Source organism: Mastigoproctus giganteus, chromosome 8 (assembly GCF_048544385.1).
Source record: "Mastigoproctus giganteus isolate SK-2022 chromosome 8, ASM4854438v1, whole genome shotgun sequence".
Taxonomy (NCBI): Eukaryota; Metazoa; Arthropoda; class Arachnida; order Uropygi; family Thelyphonidae; genus Mastigoproctus; species Mastigoproctus giganteus.
In genome coordinates, this window is record NC_143582.1 from 143,784,957 (window position 1) to 143,805,926 (window position 20,970).

The following is a 20,970-nucleotide window of genomic DNA, read 5'->3' on the forward strand; positions in this document are numbered from 1 at the left end:
GACGCAGTGCATGAAAAAGTTGAATATCCTCAAAGTTATCTCTTCCATGGCATGGGGAGCCGATCGCGTCACGCTTCTGCATCTATATCGAACCTTAATAAGATCTCGTCTGGACTATGGAGCTCCAGTATATGATTCTGCACGTAAGACAGCTTTGGCTTGGCTCAATCCAATCCAACATAGTGCTCTGAGGATTGCCTCCGGAGCTTTTAAGACCTCCCCAGTACAAAGTTTGTATATAGATGCCAATGAGCCTCCACTAAATCTCAGGAGGAAAGTATTACTTCTTAGCTATGCAGCCAAATTACGTAGCCTCCCTTCTCACCCCATCTGGACATACCTCTTTGAACCTCAGTGGGTAAACTTATACAGAAACAAACCAAATGAAAATAAACCTGCAGGTATCCGGCTACAAGAGTTAACAGAAGACTGGGGCATCTATCTTGGAAATATATCTCAAGCTGCAGATGCAGTACAAGCACCATGGGCAATGTATACACCTCCTTGCGATAACTATTTTCTTCAGTGGGTAAAACACTCCCTATCGAACAACAACATTAGACAGTTACATGCGTCTCATGCATTGGTCAATGCTCACAGTCTCCAAATATATACAGATGGCTCCAAAACTGATATATCCGTAGGAGCTGGAGTAATCAGTCCTACAACCACTGTTTCTGTCCAGTTACCACTTGAATGTAGTGTTTATACTGCTGAACTGTATGCGATAAAAATGGCTTTAAATGTCCTGAACGACCATCTAGACACCCAGATCATAATATACACTGACTCTTTAAGTGCTGTCAATGCCCTACAGAATAAATCACGAAATTTCCATCCACTTATCCCACAAATTAGATCTCAGTTATATCACCTCAGTGAAAATAAGCAAACTGTAACGTTTTGCTGGATACCCAGCCATGTTGGTATTCGAGGAAACGAGCGTGCAGATGAAGCAGCAAAACACCCTACTTGTTTCAATTACATCCCAGTTCCATATTCCGACTACAAACCAATCATACGGCAGATATGCACTGAGATATGGTCTGAAATGTGGCATCACCAAACAGATAACAAGCTCCTTCAAATAAAACAGAATCCACAGCTTTGGAGATCCAGTTCCCGATTAAACAGGCAAGAAGAGGTTGTGCTTGCTAGAGCACGAATTGGCCATACATATCTAACACACTTATTTTTACTACTAGGTGAAGATCCTCCACTTTGCTCGCTTTGTAGTACCACACTAACCGTGAAGCATATTATCATTGAGTGTCCACGTTACCTTTCAGCCAGAATTGCATGTTTCAGATCTCTACTGAATTCACAAAACCCACTGCAACTAAAACATATACTAGGAGATGATGCCAATTTATCAGAATTGTTTATTTATCTGAAAATGATCAATGTATACAACCACTTCTAGACCCATCTATAATGTATTGATGAATTTTCGAAAGTAACAGGCGCAATTTGGCCATAGTAGCCCTTGCGCCAATAAATCCCACAACAACAACAACAACAACAACAGCAACTCAAGAAAAAGGTAGTCTCTTAGTCTCCTAGACAGACTACAGACAAGTAATATGCAAAGATTACTCTCCCAGTGGCAACAATCTTGTCATGAGCATTTCACGAACAAGCTCTATCAGATATAGCTTGTAATTAAACTCCGGCAGTCTAGTCTGCGCATGAACCGCAGAGAAGAAGTTTTTCTTGCTAAGCCTCCGCATAAGGCGCATCTTACTCATTCATTCCTTCTGAGGGCAGATGACTCTCCTATGTGTGAGTAATGTGACACTTTGTTATCCATAAGACATTTTTTTAATGTTTCACTACATTTAGCTATCTGTTTGAGCCTTAGATACTCACTAAGGTTTTAACAGACAACGTCAGTGTGCCAGCTGTTTTTAGTTAGTTTAAATATTTATACGTATTTAAAATTTACTGCTTTTTAATTTTTTAAGGCCCCGGGAAGCGTTATTGGGTACAAGCGATTTTCTGAGTGGTTCATGGAACGTCTACTTCAAGCCACAGTTCTTCTTCCGTTTAAAAAGTTTGAATATGTATTTTTGAATATATACTGCTTCGAAGGTTACCTGAATTTATTTATTTATTTTTAAACCTGTATAACCATGTCTTGGCTCATAACAGCAAATGTGCCAATAAAATTGTGATCCAAACCAAATCAATCCCTCTCTTATGATCAAAATAATGTGGATAGTTTTCACTGCTATACATGATGATTAAATGTTAATGATTCCACTGAAAACTGCTTTAGCAATCTCCCTTCGCACCTTTTTGATACCTATGTCCATAGTAACTTTTAGTTCTATAATATGCTTCTACCTCTGCTCAGTGCAATTTTGAAACACCCAGTACATTCGTCTCTCTCTGTTTCTTATTTTATTGTAAGCTACATATTTATTTTTATTTCATAAATTTATTTTGTTCTTTATATTCTTCCCTCATTTATTTTTATAAATATATGAGCATCTGATGATGTTGCAAGATGGCAAAAAATTGTCATAGCACTTATCGACAACGGAAAAACATGCGAGAAGCTTTAGTGAAGTAACTTAGCAAAAAAACGTTGGATTTAAAACTTACCACGTTTTTCGTGGATGCAGAAGCAAAACAGAAAAGTGCTGTTTGCACAATATGTTGAAATGGTGTTCGCCAAAATATTGTAAGTAAATGATAGCCAATGTAATTCAAATACAACCCCATCTATCTCTCCCTTCTACTCCATTTTTGGTCCAGTTATCCCGACCTCCTGTAGCAGCTGACACATTACGACGATTTCCCTTCCAGCTACTGATGGTAGAAGGGGGAGAGGGAGGTCTTTAAAGTGTATCCGATAACGGAATAAAAAGAGACGGTGGGGGAAAGAAGAATAAGCTATCGATTTTCATTTCGGTTGGGGGGAAACCAAAACGCATCGTTAGTTCACACCGACTGTCCATCTTCACGTCTGTTAGGTTCAGAGACAGTCGTTGAAAATCGGAGTAGAATGTATTACTCAAAGCCGAATGAAGGATACCGTGTAACCCTCGCCTGTTAGCACCTTCAACAAAGAGTAAATTCTCTAAACTTGAATTAGTGAGGTTAGTTAACAGTATTAGTAACAGTCAGATGACTGACTAGTTGATGTCCACACAGGAGGTCCAGGTTGACAGTGATTACAAATACAATAACTTCAAGCTACACCTTTTTATCTCTTTTATGTTTGAAAATAACCGTGAAATAAATTAATTAAGGCTCTTCTATAGAGCTGTGTGCGTGTATTCCACATTTTGGTGGCATACACATATTTTTAATTTAAAAAATCCCACCTATACTTATTACAACGCAAAATATCCTTTTACAATACGACCCATAAATTCTGAATTGTTAATTTTTAAAATTCAGAACGTACTTTTATCATCCTGTATTACTAGTGGTGGCCGAAGCAGCATTTCATTAATAAAATAACTTATTTAAAATAAACAAATATAAATGTACACCATGGCTGATGCATGTGATAAACCGGAATGGGTTTCGATTCGTTCTGGTCCGAGCCCTAATTTTATTAATAAACAAATAAATAAGTCAAAATACTTTGGAATTTGATTTAAATGTTGATTTGTGGCATAATCTCTGAAATATCAGAACCGTTTTTAAAAAAAAAATGGGTTCATTGCGTTTTCATCAATACCAAGGAGTAATTTATAATTCTGTGGTCTAACTCCTGGAACGTGCGTAGCAACCAAACAGTTTTGCCCCGCTGGATTCTTTCTTTCCCTTCACGCTCATCAGTTTTCGCCATTTAATATTTGCACATATCTTGTAATAGGTCTACAGTTTGACGTCACTCGTGTCAAACCCAACGAAACACGCCATCCCATTGTTAAAAACCAGCTTTGCAAAACATTTTGCTGTCATTATGTGTGAGCAGTTGCAGTTAGTGAAAACCCAATGGTAAGAAAAGCATCAGCAATACTTTTCTTGCTGATGTGACGTGGCCAATAGACCAGTAAGGTAGCATTTGAGATTCACATTAAATTTCATTAACGATTAGATACGATTATGTATGTGTAGAATATGAGACCACATTGGTCCATGTTTCAGCAGAGGTTACTTACAAATATTTGAACTCCGCTAATTAACCTCGCATAAATATTGTGGTTGGATTCGTTCCGAAAACACGAAAACCAGTCGGCTCCTGCGGACTAAATGTTTTCATTCTGATGGTAGGTCTAGAGACGCTTAAAATATAACCAATTGTTTTAAAATCTACATCTAGAATTCTAATTCTGAATAATGATTCTGGCATATACTTAGGAATTTTAATATCATGCTATGTCCGTGTGTCTAGATCTGTTTCAAGAAAGTGATCACTAGTAATGAAATACTCGCAAGACCACAAAAACGACTTCTACGGGAGCACCTGTACGTGGTTAGGGGAACTCTCAGTGATAGTCCCGGTCCTCCAGATTAGCTGGCATCTAAAGCCCTCTGGCTACGCTACCAGCAGAGGAATCCCGAGCGTTTGCCGTGCATAACGACTCGTGGAAACCTGGAAAAGGAGGGTCTTGGTGATTGAGATGCCAAGGTTCGGCATAGTCATAGATTTGAGGGTAAGGTGCCAGAGGTAGTTTCCCAAAACTACTGCGCCGTCTGCACTCTTGTGAAGTAAAACAGATCTCTGTGAATGCCATAAATATTAGTATTGTGTAGTTTGTGTATGGTTGTGCTGTGTTGTGTTGTTCTTCTGGCGACTTAGCCGCAGGGCCTCTAGTGGGACCTCACGTTGCCCGACTATCACCACGAGCAGTTGAGCCAGATTGTAGGGATTGTAATTCTCTGGCTAATCCCGCCAGCGTCGCCTGAGCTTTCTGAACACCAACTAAAAAAATAAATAATAAAAAATAAAATTAAATAAATAAAATAAAAATAATAAATAAAAAAGTTAGGAAAAGTGCATGAGGATATAGACTAGAAAGGTGTGGCAGAATCAATGATTCAAAGAAGTAGGCAGCAGGGAAGAAAGCCCATCTTATTGCAAGGTGAAAGAAGGGATGAATAGGGACAAGCCCCACCAATAAATTCATAGAAAGCAGGTTTTTCTCACGTGAGCGCCATTTGAGCCCAATTTGCAAAATACCCACTGTAATACACTGTCAGCAATGAATCCTACTCCAAAAGGGATATGTAAGAAGAAATTGGGCCTTATGATATAGTGGTAGCTGTAGATCCTACCCCCCTTCTGGAGTTTATCGCATCGACAACCCCTACCTCAGGTGGGGTTATCGATGTGATGATCCTTCACTATAGTAGGAGTATCAGCAAGTGTTTCTACCCGAATAGGAGTTTGCATGCGTCAGGAAGTTAGAGTTCAGTTTGGACGCTAAGTCAAGTCATGGAAGGTCACTTGTGAGGTTTAACTTTAGTCTATGTTACGACTGTCCTTTGGATGAAATTCCGTTGATTGTCTCGTCAAGTCTCAAACACAGACTAATCAAATTCTGCAAAGGCAGTATAGTTATGTTCATCCTGCAGGAGCAGATGTTCATTATGCTGTGGATTGTTCTGAATTTTTGTGAAGAGTCTGAGCCGGTAGTCTTCATATTTCGGGTAGGACTAAATAACGTAGTCCTAACTCTCTTCATCTCCACATGTACATAAGGGGTCATGTTCAATTCCCAAGTGTTTTTAACGTCAATTGAAGGGTCCATGTCCTGTCAGGAGAAAAGTTACTTACACGCCTAGCGAATACCATGGTGGAGGCATTAGATTCTTGAATGTAACTGAAGGGAGGAATTTTTTGGTGATCAGTATTTACCCGCATCGTCTGCCAGGCGTATTTCCGTTTCTCTTCTTTTCTTGTTTAGGTTCGTTCGCCAGGTTAAGTAAAATACTAGCTGTCTCAGTACGGATGTTTTCGTTCAGGTGCTGGAAAAGTCCTCTCCGGATGACTTCAAGGTGTAGAAGTATGTGTCCTGCAATTATCTGAAGGGCTGGGGTGCTTACTGTGTGACACGCACAAGTGAGTGAGAAGCATTGCTCTTTGGACTGAGTTCAGCTTATGACTTTCAATCAAAGGAAACCCTTGTGCCAGCTTTAGTTCAATCCGACATCAGGAGGTAATTTTGGCTCGTCTGCGAATAGGACACACAAATATTACTCATGGTTATCTTTTAAGAGGAGAAATACCCCCTCAATGTCATCACTGTAATACAATGCTCTCAGTGAAACACATTCTGGTCGAATGCACAAACTATACAAGAGAACGACAGAAACTTTGCAATTCAGCCACAACAAAAGATCCTACACTTACCTCACTTTTAAACAATGAAACAAATGTCTCAAGCATTTATAACTTTCTCAAGTTGATTAAAGTATATCACCTCCTTTAGGGAAGAAAAAAAAATTACTTTCTGGTTCCTTTTTTCCATTTTCTCTATTTGAGAAGAAATGGCATGCATAGTTACCATATGTATGGCGCACTATGGCCATAGTTGCCGATGCGCCTAAAAAATCCCGAAACAAACAAACAACAAACACCCTTGGGCACAAAGCAGCAGCGACATAACGGCCAATAGGTACGAAGATAAATTATAGATGAGCGTCAAGGTCCGACGCTGGAGGCCCCTGTTCACTCGGCTAATTCGCACAATCATGGCGGTATACTTTTGCATCTGTCAACTAGGTACTTTAAATTTGGAGGAAAGGTAAGCTTCATGTCACGTATGATTCACAAATATTTTTCTTCTGGATAGACCTTAACAGTAGTGATGGAAATTTTGATGACTGGTGGCCTTCTCAGCTGCAGCGTTCCATCGAGAAGTAATGGCTTAGTCTTTTCATCTGAGATGACTAAACAATGGGTGGCTGGTCAGCTCTGCAATTTTGTGCGAGTGTTTTTGCACACACTTCCAATCCTGCTCTAGCGTTAGTATACACTACATCAAGACCGAATCATCGTCAAAGGCGAAAGACTCAACATTCGTCCCAAGAAACTCGTCCAAATCAATAGACCAGAAGAATGGTCCAAGGACAGAGCCTTGGAAGCAACCTCGAGCAACGAATCGACAGACTGATTGGAACTTGGCAGTAATCGCAACATTTCAGTGGTTGAGATATAATTTGATATAGTTATAGAAGTTTCTGAAACCTTGGCGTGCGGACGTCTCCTTAAAATGCTGTGCCACCAAAAACGGTCGAAGGCAACAACAAAATCTATCATAACAGCACTACATTAAGACCGAATACTTGGAATCAGTAGGTATTATCACCCTTAGGATGGCGTCTTCGGTAGTAGATCCTGATCTGAATCCAAATTGCAACAGTGAGACTTGGTTTTCTTCTGTGTAGTAATTGGAAAGCCGGTAAAGAAGTTGTCTTTCTAATAAATTGGCATAGACAGAGAGAAGAATAATGGGGCTATACGACTTTGATTTTTCAGGCGGTTTCTCAGGACTTTTCAATATCAATTTAAGATTAGCTTCTTTCCAAATCGTCGGAAAACAGCCATCCTCCAGTCATTTGTTAAAGGTACCAAGTAAGAAGTTTGGAAAATGGTTGGCAAATTTTTTCACGCTGTTAACCTCGAGGACGTCTCTTCCAGGGGTCTTGCCCAAGTGTAAAGTGTATTAATTGTCTGAGGGCACCGGGCGTTTCCTCCATCTCCGCGTTGTATTCTTTGTAAGTGACACACAACTCTGTGGAGGCCATAGAGTCAAAAAGTATGGGGAGTGGTTTGTTATGTAGTGTTATGTTCTGTTGTTTCTCTGACCATTTAGCGGTTGGGCCCCTATTGGGACCCACCGTTGCCCACACACTGCCACGAGGAGTCAGGTCCCGCCACATATTTTCCAAAGATTTCAGTAGCAGTATATAAAGGGGGGGGATGAACTCTAGAATTTGGAAAGGCCGAAGAGGTTTACGAGAAAGCGGTTGAATTTTTTGACGCTGATGAGAATTTTGCGGCATTGTTAGGGGTGTACTCAGTCTGTTTAGTCAGAGTTGGGAGGGAACTGGAGACGGGGGAAACAGGTAGAAGGATGGGGACGATAGAGTAGGCATCCCCAATGATGTCAGTGGGGACGCCCTCTGGCCAAGTATGGGGGAGGCAGAGAGGAGAGGAGACATAGACCCATCTCCTCCTCGGCCCCGAGTGCCAAGCGATAGTGACAAGCGATTTCCTCTGAGATATAGTGTGCTATTTTTAAGCGACAAAGTTTAATTTTATTTCTAGTGTCGTTTTCTCTTTTGTTTACCTAAACTGTTTCTGTGCTTCAAGCGTTAAAGTAAGAACCAAGAAAGGAAAACTACCTTTCTTTTTTCAGAGTATATATATTAATTACTAACAAGCTACTAAACTTTACAACCGCTTGGTCACTGGTGGCACCGCTCCTGCCTCCACGTGGCGGGGCCGGTAACCTGGGAGAAGAAAGCCACTCTCCCGGGGCGAAATGGAGCAAACATGGAATTTGACAATTTCCCTCCAATTGAGCCTCGGCGCTCATGTCCTAAATTAAATGATAATAACCATTACACATCACAGTCGAAAATACTGAGGACTGACACAGAGCAAAAGGAATGTCCATCTATCCTTATCTTCCACTCCTTGTCAAACAAATGCATGAGTACACTCTCCCCGTTTCTGATACAGAAATGTTTGGAAAGCACAGCAGATTCACCTAAAATGGTGAAAAGACCTAGATCGGGTGATTTACTAATTGAAAGTGTGAGTCGTAAGCAATCAGAGACTCTGCTGGCTGAACTTCTCAGCCTTTTGTAGTATTCCCGTGCAAGTTACCCCACATGCAACACTAAATGCCTCCAAAGGGGTCATCGCTGAGTGGGATTTGATCAATGTCACAGAAGATGAATTAGTCTTCGTAGACAGGTTCTTCTTCTGAACTATCCTGCGAAAGTTCAAAGCCTTCCTGGACATCCAACATGGCAATATCTGTATAAACCGAAATGGGAAAATTTATATACGAACAAACCTGCAGGCATCCGACTAAAAGAAATACTCTCACAATTGAACTTAAGTATGGATAAAATCTACCAAGATACCCCCACAGCCCTTCCACCGTGGGAAATCAGTTCAGTTGACTGTGACATGGTCCTCATAAAATGGAAACAGAACAATATCCCAAGTCAACAAATAAAACAGCTACATTCCTCATATGTAATGCAATTCTCTGACTGTTCTCATCTGTACACTGACGGATCCAAGACGGATACACACGTTGGTGCTGCAGTTGTATTGTCAAACAGCATAATTTCACAGTCTCTTCCAATAGAGTGCAGTATCTTTAGTGCTGAATTGTTTGCAATAAGTCTCGCCCTAGATCACATTGCCAAAACTTCCCCCGTAAAAAGTATCATTTTCACAGACTCATTAAATGCAATATATGCTTTACAGACAGAAGATCATCCATCTCATCCGTATGTAAGTAAAATTCTTTCCTCTTTATCACACCTTAGGAAAAACAAACAAAGAGTCAGATTCACTTGGATTCCTGGACATTCTGAAATACTCGGCAATGAACGTGCGGATGATGCCGCAAAACATCAGTCTAACGAAAATTCTCACTTGCATAAAATACCGCTCAATGACTTTAAAAACATCAATCGAAAATCCTCTGAAAATATATGGACGCAAATCTGGAAATCTCAAACAAACAATAAATTATACCAAATCAAACAACAGCAGAAATCCTGGAAATCAAGTTTTCGGTCAAACAGAAAAGAAGAGGTTATCCTCGCCCGGCTTAGCATTGGACACACACATTTAACACACTCTTGCCTCCTAATGAAAGACGATCCTCCACAATGCCCTCAGTATCGGACCACACTAACAGTGAAGCACATCATCATAGAATGTCCACGATACCAAACTGCCTGCCAATCAGCTTTCAAATCGCATTCAAATGAGCAATTAAGCCTCGAACTCATTATGGGAGAAAAATCAAACGTCAGTGAACTCTTATCATACCTCAGCTTAATAAACTTAACTAATCATATCTAATATGTTAAATCAGTAACAACATAAGAGGAAATAACAAAACTTGAACAGGCGCAATATAGGCGAAGTTGCTCTTGCGCCATTAAACCCCAAACAACAACAACAACAACAAGATGAATTCGTCCAAAATTAAAAGAACAAAAAGTCACACATGCTAAGCGGATTACTATCAGAAAAGATGGCCAGTTTGTTCCAACGCGGAACATCATCCTTACGTTTGGCACACCAAATTTACCATTGAGTGTTAAAGCCGGCTATCTCAATTGTCGTATAAGAGCCTACATTCCTAATCCCATCAGATGTTAAAGTGTCGAAAGTTTGGACACTCTCAGACCGTCTGTCGAGGGAATGCAGTGTGCCCAAACTGTGGTTCAAATTCCCACGCACAAACGGAATGTGATGCTGAAACACCACATTGTTCAAAATATCAAGGCTAACACCCCGCCTATTCAGAGTCTTTTGAACTGTGGAAAACAGGAAAGAAGATCCAAAAATACAAAGTAGAGCGGAAAGTGACTTACCAAGAGGCAAAGAAGCAAATTATGCTTACTACACCTAAACGCACCTATGCAGCAGCAACAAAGAAATATCAGTCAGCAGCCACTCAAACTGACGTGTCAGTTCCCCCATCCATGTCAATTGCAGACTGGGCTAGAGAAATACTCTCAACCTCACATCAATCTACTAAGGAACAGCATGTTATAGATAGTGCCAACAACACACCAATTACAGTACCGCCAACTGTTTTGCAGTCTTCCTCAGAAACCATAAAAACTAAAACAGCAGTCCCAATGCAGAAAAGTCGGCAAAATGTAACAAACATGGATACAAATGAAAACATCAACCTGGATGAGCCAATCTTAGATCTGTACGCAGAAGACGACATGGACACAGCGCGTCCTATCTTCTCAAAAATTGAAAGAATAAAATCGGAGAGGCAAAAACAGGCTGGACCTAAAAAGCAGATTGGATCAGACACAACCGCTAAAAACAAATAATGGATCACATCATACAATGGAACTGTAGAGGTCTACGTAGCAATATCGATGATATCCATGACCTAATCCAACAGTATAGTCCGGTAAGCATATGTTTGCAAGAAACTAACTTACCTCCGCAAGTAATTCCAAAAATCAAGAACTATACTATATATCAACATAATAGAAATAATAATACCGCCGTGCGTGGAGATGTGGCCATTCTAGTAAACTCAGAGTCCCTACTATTCACATTCCACTGCAAACTTCCTTGGCCCCGGGTGCCAAGCGTTATAGTGATCAAGCGATTTCCAGAGTGATTTCTAGAGCGTTTTTGTCAAAGCTACAGTTATATTCATTTGTAAAAGTTTTCTTACGTTCCCATTAATTATTTGTTAACTTAGTATTACGAATTGTAACTAAGTTACAGGAAGGAAATTCACCTTTCTTTTTTTTCTCTTTATACTAACGCATTAACCCTTATACCGCTTGGTCACTCTAGCGGCACTGCTCCTGCCTCCCCGTGGCGGGGCCGGTAACCTGGGAGAAGAAATCCACTCTCCCGGGGCTGAAAGGAGCAAAGATGGAAAACAGTTCTTTTCCACCTTTAGAGCCATCGAGCTCAAGACTAGAAAATGATACCGGAAATGACCACTCTCAACCAAAGAGGTTGAAAACAACCCCACAAGAGGAAATACCAGCATTCCTCATACTACACTCTCTATCAGAGTTGCCTCTGAGTAAACTGTCCCCATTCCTTGTCCAAAAATGCATCGAGTCTGCTGCAGGTTCACCAAAAACAGTAAAGCGGCTCCAGTCAGGGGATCTTCTTGTAGAGACCATGAAATCCCAGCATTCCGAAAAATTATTAAACATGACCACTTTTGGCGGACAACCAATAAAAGTTACTCCCCATGCCACCTTAAACTCCTCGAAGGGAGTAATCGCAGAATGGGACTTGTTAGCTGTATCAGAGGAGGAGATAGTTCAAGAGCTAAGTAAACAAAAAGTCATACAAGCAAGGAGAATTATGACTCGTAAAGATGGTGTTCTTGTTCCCACTAGGAGCATAATTCTTACTTTCAGCTCTCCCATCCTACCATCATCTGTTAAAGCAGGCTATCTCCATTGCCGTGTCCGTCCTTACATCCCAAACCCACTCAGGTGTTACAAGTGCCAAAGATATGGACACTCCCAAACAGCATGTCGTGGTGAGTCAGTATGTCCAATTTGTGGATCGAAGGAGCACAATCAAACTGAATGCACTGCTACGACTTCTGTTTGCCCAAACTGTAAGGGTGATCACCCAGCTTTTTCTAAAAGTTGCGAACTTTGGAAGCAAGGAAAAAAAATCCAGAAATATAAAATTGAGAATAAAGTGACATACCCAGAGGCGAGAAGGCAAATACTAAAAACAGATCCAAAACGCACATATGCAACGGCTGCTAAACAATTTCAGTCAACAGGTACACAAACAGATGTTGCCGTTCCCCCAAATATGTCTATCGCTAATTGGGCACGCTCCATGCTCTCTGTCCCCAAACAGTGTCCTTCGCAACAAAAAATTGAACAAGCCAGTAATACCCCAATTACCATTCCAGCTAATGTAAACCCAACAGCAAAACAAAAAGTGACGGAAACCATGGTACTGAAACCACCAAATTCAACCAGAATGAATATTGACCAGCACAATGACCCAGAAGATGCCATATTAGAACTTCATGCGACTGATGAGATGGACGTAACACGTCCCTACTTTCCAAAGAAAGACAAAGGAAAATCGGATCGATGCAAACAAGTCACAACTAAAAAGCAGTCAGAAACAAAAACAACCAACAAAACCGCCTAATGGAAAGAATTCTTCAATGGAATTGTAGAGGGTTTCGCAGTACAAAAGATGATATATGTGATCTCATCCACCGTTATGATCCAGCAGGCGTATCCCTACAGGAAACTTATTTAAATTCACAAGTGTGTCCTACTATAAAAAATTACTCCATCTTTAGAAGAGATAGAAATATCGACTCTCCAGCCCGTGGAGGAGTGGCAGTTCTTATAAGAAACAACGTACCCTCCAAACATATTGCTCTTCAGACTCCTTTTGAAGTAGTGGCAGTGCGCATTGAAATTGGCATCACTCTTACAATAGCATCTATATATATTCCTCCTAATTTCTCATTTTCTTCAGATGACCTAGAAAAACTAATAGAGCAGCTACCGTCTCCTTTCTGCTTACTTGGAGACTTTAATGCCCATCATCCGATGTGGGGATCTCCAACAATTGACAAGAGAGGCAAGTCAATAGAATCCCTTCTGGACTCCTATCAACTTACCCTTCTGAACACTGTTTGCCCAAATGCCTTAATAAGATTGCTACCTCCGCAATACCCAAATCTTTCCCGGGGAAACGGAAACATAGTAATTACTGGTGGAATCAAGACTGCACACACGCCAAACAGAACAAAAATAGAGCTTGGAATTTATTTCGCAAATATCCCACAACTACCAATCTAATTAACTTCAAAAGACTGAAAGCTCAGTTCCGCCAAATAAGACGAAAAGCAAAGAAAGATGCCTGGATTAGCTTTTCCTCGAGCATAAACAAGGATACAGACAGCAGAATTATCTGGAGAAAAATACAAGCACTAAATGGCAAATACATTCAGTCCCCAGCAACAATACTAAACTGGGAAGGGAAAGAGTTGTCATCCGCGGGAGAAATAGCAAATGCCTTAGCGGAATCATTCGCCAGTATATCAGCAATAACCTCCTATAAACCAACCTTTCAGCGAATTAAAAAAACTGCAGAGCAGCATAAGATTAATTTTTCCACGAGAATTTCACATCCATATAACCAGCCATTCACATTAACAGAACTTTTTGGAGCGCTTAATAAAACATCAAATAGCGCTGCTGGTCCAGATGGGATCTACTATATAATGTTAAAACAACAAACAACTAAACGACAGAGCAAAAAGATCATTGTTAAATTATTACAACCGAATATTCTTAGAAAATGCTTACCCAGTTTCCTGGTGTCACTCAATAGTTCTAGCCTTCCCAAAGCCCGGAAAGGATCGTACCTTTCCACATAACTATAGGCCAATTTCACTGACCAATTGTTTAGGCAAAGTCCTGGAAAAAATGGTTCACAGGCGGTTAATCTGGTTCCTGGAAACTAACAACTTGCTAAATAGTAATCGGTACGGGTTTCGGAAAAACCGTTCCACCTTAGACGTAATGATAAAAGCAGAGTCAAATATACGTAATGCCTTCATAAGGGGACAGCATCTGGTGATGATTAATCTAGATATTCAGAAAGCCTTTGATACCACCTGGCGGTATGGTGTTCTTAAAGATCTACACTCTTTCGGCTTGAGAGGTCATTTACCCCAATTTATACAAAGCTTCCTATGCCATAGAACTTTTCAGGTCAGATACATGAATAATTTATCCAAAACATTTGAACAAGCGGAAGGTGTACCACAGGGTTCCATTCTGAGTCCAACATTATTTGCAATAAGAATCACCAACATGACAAGGGATGTACCAAGTACAGTACAATCATATATGTTTGCCGATGACCTCATTATCTCTACTCAATCCCAGACTATGAACACCATCGAAAGGCAACTTCAAATTGCTATAGCTAGTATAGAATCATGGGCATTGCGGAATGGTTATTCCCTAGCAGAAAAGAAGTCTACTGCTATTCATTTCTGTAAAAAACGGAAATTACATCCGGACCCAGAAATATTTTTAAACAACAGCCTGATTCCAGTCACTAACAATTTCCGTCTGTTGGGGTTAAATCTAGATAATAAACTTAATTTTGCTTCCCATATGGTGTACCTCCGGAATACTTGTCTTAAAAAACTGAATATCCTAAAAGCTGTCTCTGCTATGTCCTGGGGTGCTGACAGAAGCTCTCTCCTACATCTTTATAGAGCTTTAATAAGATCGCGCTTGGATTATGGAGCACCTGTCTACGACTCTGCCAGGAAAAGTTCTCTATTACGTCTGAACACCATCCAGCACAGTGCCCTTAGAATAGCTGTTGGAGCCTTCAGAACATCTCCAGTTCACAGCCTGTATATTGAGGCAAACGAATCCCCTCTGCATCTCAGGAGAAAAATGTTATTGTTAAATTATGCAGCAAAGATTGGAAGTACTCCAGCCCACCCCAGCTGGCAGTATCTGTTTGATCCTCAACACACCCTGCTATATCACAATAAACCTAATGAAAACCGCCCTGCTGGGATTCGACTGCAAGAACTCATGGTCAGCTGGAAAATAAATTTTAAGAATATATTCCAAGACCTTGCCACCCCTGAACCTCCCTGGACTGAATTCACACCGCTCTGTGACAGTTTCTTTTCAAGGTGGGGAAAATCCTCCCTGGCAAATACCAACTTTCAACAGCTACATAAATTGCATTCTTTGGAAAACTCAGAGAAAGTTCAGATCTATACTGACGGCTCCAAAACAGATACGGCTGTTGGTGCAGCAGCAGTTTCCGCCACTTTCTTAACAGCTGCCTCTCTTCCCACTGAATGCAGTATCTATACTGCAGAATTGTTTGCAATAAAACTGGCTCTAGATAACATAGACAAATATCATATTAAACAATCTCTGATATACACAGACTCTTTAAGTGCAATCAGTGCCTTTAAATCTACCTTTCCTCCCTCTCATCCCGTTCTTAAAGAGATCCGGTCTAAATTATTTTACCATCAAACAGCCAACTACAAGGTCATCTTCTGCTGGATTCCTGGTCATGTCGGCATCCAAGGTAATGATCGTGCAGATGAGGCTGCTAAACATCCCGATTCTGGATCTTTCAGTCAACTGAAAGTTCCATACACAGACTACAAATCCATTATTAGAAAAACATGTTGGAAACAATGGTCTCACCTCTGGCAATCTCAAACTAATAATAAACTATTCCAGATAAAAAAAGAGCCTCAACTGTGGACATCTAGTTTTAGAAGAAACAGGCGACAAGAAGTAATCCTGGCAAGGCTTCGCATCGGTCATTCACATCCAACTCATCTGCATTTGCTTTTGGGAGAGACTCCTCCTCAGTGTTTTTTTTGCCAATCGCATCTAACAATAAAACATATTCTCATTGAATGTCCCCACCTTTCATCTGTCCGAAATTCCAGCTTCAGCTCCCTCTCCAATTTGCAGGAACCCTTAACCTTATCACATATTCTTGGTAAGGAAGCAAATTTCGAGGATCTATTTAAGTATTTAAAACGCATAAACTTATATAATAGCATCTAATCATAACGTGAAATCAGAGATACGCAAACCATGAACAAGCGCAATATGGCCCAAGAGGCCCTTGTGCCAAAAACCTCAAATACAACAACAACAACAACAACAGCAAACTTCCTTAGAAGCAGTAGCAGTACGTGTCTCCTTAGGAATCACGTTAACAGTAGTTTCAATCTACCTATCACCAAACAATGAATATACTTATAATGACCTTGAAGTACTTCTGCTACAGATCCCTCCTCCATTTTGTTTATTTAGAGATTTTAATGAACACCACCCAATCTGGGGCTCCCCACTTACAGACAGACAGAATGGCTTGTCTGCTAACCCCTCGAAGTGCAAAGTTATCTCTTTCTCATCTTGCAGATCTCCACAACTAATGAATACGGAGTATAGTATTAACTCTGTGATCATCGAAAGGTGTGACCAAGTTAACGACTTAGGGATTCTCTTTTCCAGCAGTGCTAAATTCGATGCCCATGTCCTTAAAATCACCAGCAAAGCATTCAAAACACTGGGATTCATCAAACGGAACACATACAAGTTCAAAAACTACAGATATGCGGTTATCCTTTATAAAACTATTGTACTGCCAATCCTTGAATTCAGTTCACCCATCTGGAATCCTCACACAAAGACTTTAACTAACAAAATTGAAGCAGTCCAAAAAAACTTTATCCGTTACCTTACGTACCGCAATCCTCTATTCTATCACTCAGTGTATTATGAATCGCTGTGTGATTACTTTCATCTAAGGCCTCTGTGCACTAGAAGAGTTACTGCTGACATCGCCCTCCTAGCCAAAGTAATCACTGGAATTTATGAAGCATCTGATATCCTGAGTAAAATAAACTTCAATGCTCCCTGTAGACAAGTCAGGAACCTTACACCGTTTCGCCTTGACTCTGCCAACACGGACTTAATGAAGTTCAGTCCACTGAACAGAATCAGCAAATCAGCAAATGACTCTCGCATTGACTTCTTTGACAACTCCCAATCACTGATGAACTCCATCCACAAGTTTGCCTCTTCACTTAAACTGCAAAGTGACTAGCTCACATCTAATTATTGTAGCTTATTATTTGTTATATTATTTTTCTATTCTCTAACGGATTAATTATTACTTGTTTTACCGGTAACTTAACTTAATACAATCCTCTTTTGTACATATGCTTTATTGTTTGAATTTGTATCAATGTTTATCGTCCTGTAGGATTTCACATTATTGTTATTATGTTTATTGATCTGATCTCAGATACACTGTTAATGGTTACCTGTTGTGTATCTTTTTATTAATAAAATAAAATAAAAAATAAAATAAAGACGAGGAAAAGTTCTGGAATCGCTGCTTGACAAACACAACCTAACACTGTTGAATACTGGCGCTGATACTTACATGCATTTCTCCACTAGAACAACTAAAGCTATAGACTTGACAATCTTCTCTCCAACATTGTATCCACTCGTCAGCTGGACAATTCTGGACAATCCGCTAAACAGTGACCATTATCCGATAATTTGTGAAATCCAAACAACTAGAATCCCTCAGGCAAATAATTCCCACTTAAAATTGAAATTTTCCAAGGCCGGTTCAGTATCTCATTCAATGATGAAATTATCAAATTCCAATCCATCCATGATGCCACACAGCACATCACATCTCAGATTCTAAATGCCGCGACCAAGGCCATACCAAAAATGCGTACTGGTTCGTTTAAACATGCCAATCTTTGGTAGAGTGAAGCGTGCCAACTTGCCAAAAAAGAGAAACACAGGGCATGGCACCTGTTTCCTAAACACCCAACTACTGAAATCCTTATAAATTTCAAAAAACTGAAAGCAAAAGCGCGATTCGTAAGGAAAAAAGGCTAAAAAACTATTCTTGGATTCATTTTGCCTCTATATATAACGAAGAACACAAACAGCAGAATAATGTGGAATAAAATAAAAAAACTAAATGGTAGATTTCTCCCAACATCCTCTCAAATACTGAGATGGAATGGACAAGATTTATCATCTTCAGTTGATATAGCTAATGCTCTGGCAGAAAACATTGCAAAAATCCCAGATACAGCTGCATATGAACCATCTTTTCAGCAACATAAAAGAAGGACTGAGCAAAGCAAATTAAATTTCAGTACAAGAATAGCACTCCCATATAATCAACTCATTACAATGTTGCAGCTACAGGATGCTCTAAACAAATCAAGAAATGGCGCATCAGGACCTGATAGTCTTTATTACCTCATGTTGCGACACCTAAATAAAAAGGCACTAAATTCCCTATTGCTTTTTCTAAATCGGGTCTTCTCCGAAAGCTATTATCCTCGCTCATGGTGTTATTCAACAGTGCTAGCTTTTCCAAAACCTGGGAAAGATCAAACGATTCCATGCAACTATAGACTGATATCCCTTACCAGCTGCTTGGGCAAGACATTGGAAAAGATGGTAGACAATAGACTTGTATGGTACATAGAATCCCACTCAGTCATCAGTTGTAATCAATACGGCTTCCGCAAAAAACCATCCACATTAGACCTTATGGTGAAAGCTCAGTGTAACATACGGAGCGCCTTTATTCAAAAAGAACATCTTGTCATGGTGTGCCTGGATATTGAAAAAGCCTTTGATACCACCTGGCGCTATGGTATTCTGCAAGACCTCTATGCCATAGGACTCAGAGATCGACTCCCAATGATCATAGAGAGTTACCTTAAAAATAGAACTTTTCAAGTGAGCTATCGTAATGCTGTTTTGCAAGCTCTTATCCAAAGAGAAGGTGTACCACAGGGATCGGTACTCAGCGCTACACTCTTTGCTCTTAGGATAAACAATTTAGCGCAGAACATTTTGGGTAACATACAAATCTATCTTTATGCTGATGATCTTGCGATATCTTGCCATTCACAGAATATGCGTTCCATTGAACGACATTTGCAGCTCGTAATAAACAAAATAGTGTCATGGACCTCACGTAATGGTTATCGTCTATCAGCAATCAAAACTGCAGCCATTCACTTTTGTAAAAAATGCCAAATACATCCAGAACCTGAATTATCACTGGGAAAACAACCGATACCAATTACCAGCAATATCCGATTCTTGGGCATAACCCTTGACACTAAACTGACATTCCAGAAACACATACTACAAACACGAACTGTCTGTATGAAAAAGCTGAATATACTTAAAGTCATCTCATCTATGACATGGGGGAGCTGATCGCTATACTCTTCTCAGATCTCGATTAGATTATGGTGCCCCTGCTAACCTTAATCAGATCTCGATTAGATTATGGTGCCCCTGTTTATGACTCTGCCCGAAATCTATCTCAACACAATACAATATAGTGCGCTCAGGATTGCTCTTGGGGCGTTCAGGACTTCGCCGGTGCAAAGCTTATATATAGAGACCAATGAACCTCCACTCCACCTTCGGAGAATGATGCTGCTCCTCAATTATGCGGTTAAAATATATAGCCTTCCATCTCATCCTATCTGGTCATACCTCTATGATCCACAATGGGTAAACTTTTCAGAAATAAGCCTCTTGAAAACAAACCTACAGGAATCCGTCTACGAGAACTGGCTCAGCAGTGGAATATGCAGTTGACCAATTTGCATCAAGACAGAGAAATTGTACAACCTCCGTGGAAAGTGTGTATACCTTCATGTGATGACTACTTCAGACGTTGGGGGAAACACTCCCTGAACAATCCAACCATTCAGAAACTACATGCAGCTCACTCTTTGGCAAATGCAGACACTTTGAAAATTTATACCGACGGCTCCAAAGGTGACACAGCTGTGAGAGCTGCTGTGGTGCTACCAACATCAACAGTGTCTGTTTCATTACCACAAGAATGCAGAGTTTTCACTGCAGAACTCTATTCCATTAAGATGTGTTTGACCTTACTTGCTCATGTTTTCACGCCGAAGACTATTAACTATAAACTCTCTTTGAGTGCAGTGACAGCCCTCTAAGGCAATTCTCGCTCTCGACATCCATTGATAAATCAAATAAGAACTCAAATATCCGAATTTCATAACAATAGGCAGACTGTCACATTTTGTTGGATTCCAGGGCACACTGGAATACCAGGAAATGAGAGTGCAGATAAAGCAGCAAGAAATCCCACTGATAATAACCACATCCAGATTCCTTACCCAGACTATAACTCAATCATACGCCGAATTTGCAATTAAAAATGGAGAGAAATTTGGCATAATCAGGTAAATCCACAGCTATGGAAATCTAGTTTCCGCTCAAACAGACATAAAGAGGTTGTGCTTGCCAGAGCACGTATAGTTCATGCCCATCTTACACATCACTATTTATTGCGAGGAAATAATCCACCACTGTGCTTCCACGGTAATTCAACGCTAACCGTAAAACATATTTTTATAGAGTGCACTCACTACCAGTATTCCAGAATCACATCATTCCGATCCCTATCTAATTTAAACGAATCTCTTCAAATTAGACATATGATTGGGGCAACTCCAATTTACCTGAGTTTTTCCACTATCTAAAACAGATTAATGTATTTATGCTCATATAAACCCTTTTATTAATCCGTACTGTGTCTCTCCACAGGAACAGGCGCAATATGGCCAAAGTAGCTTTTGCGCCAAAAAAGAACCAACCCAACTCAAGTGCTATTCGAGATCTTCCTCTAATAAGTAATGTAAGATC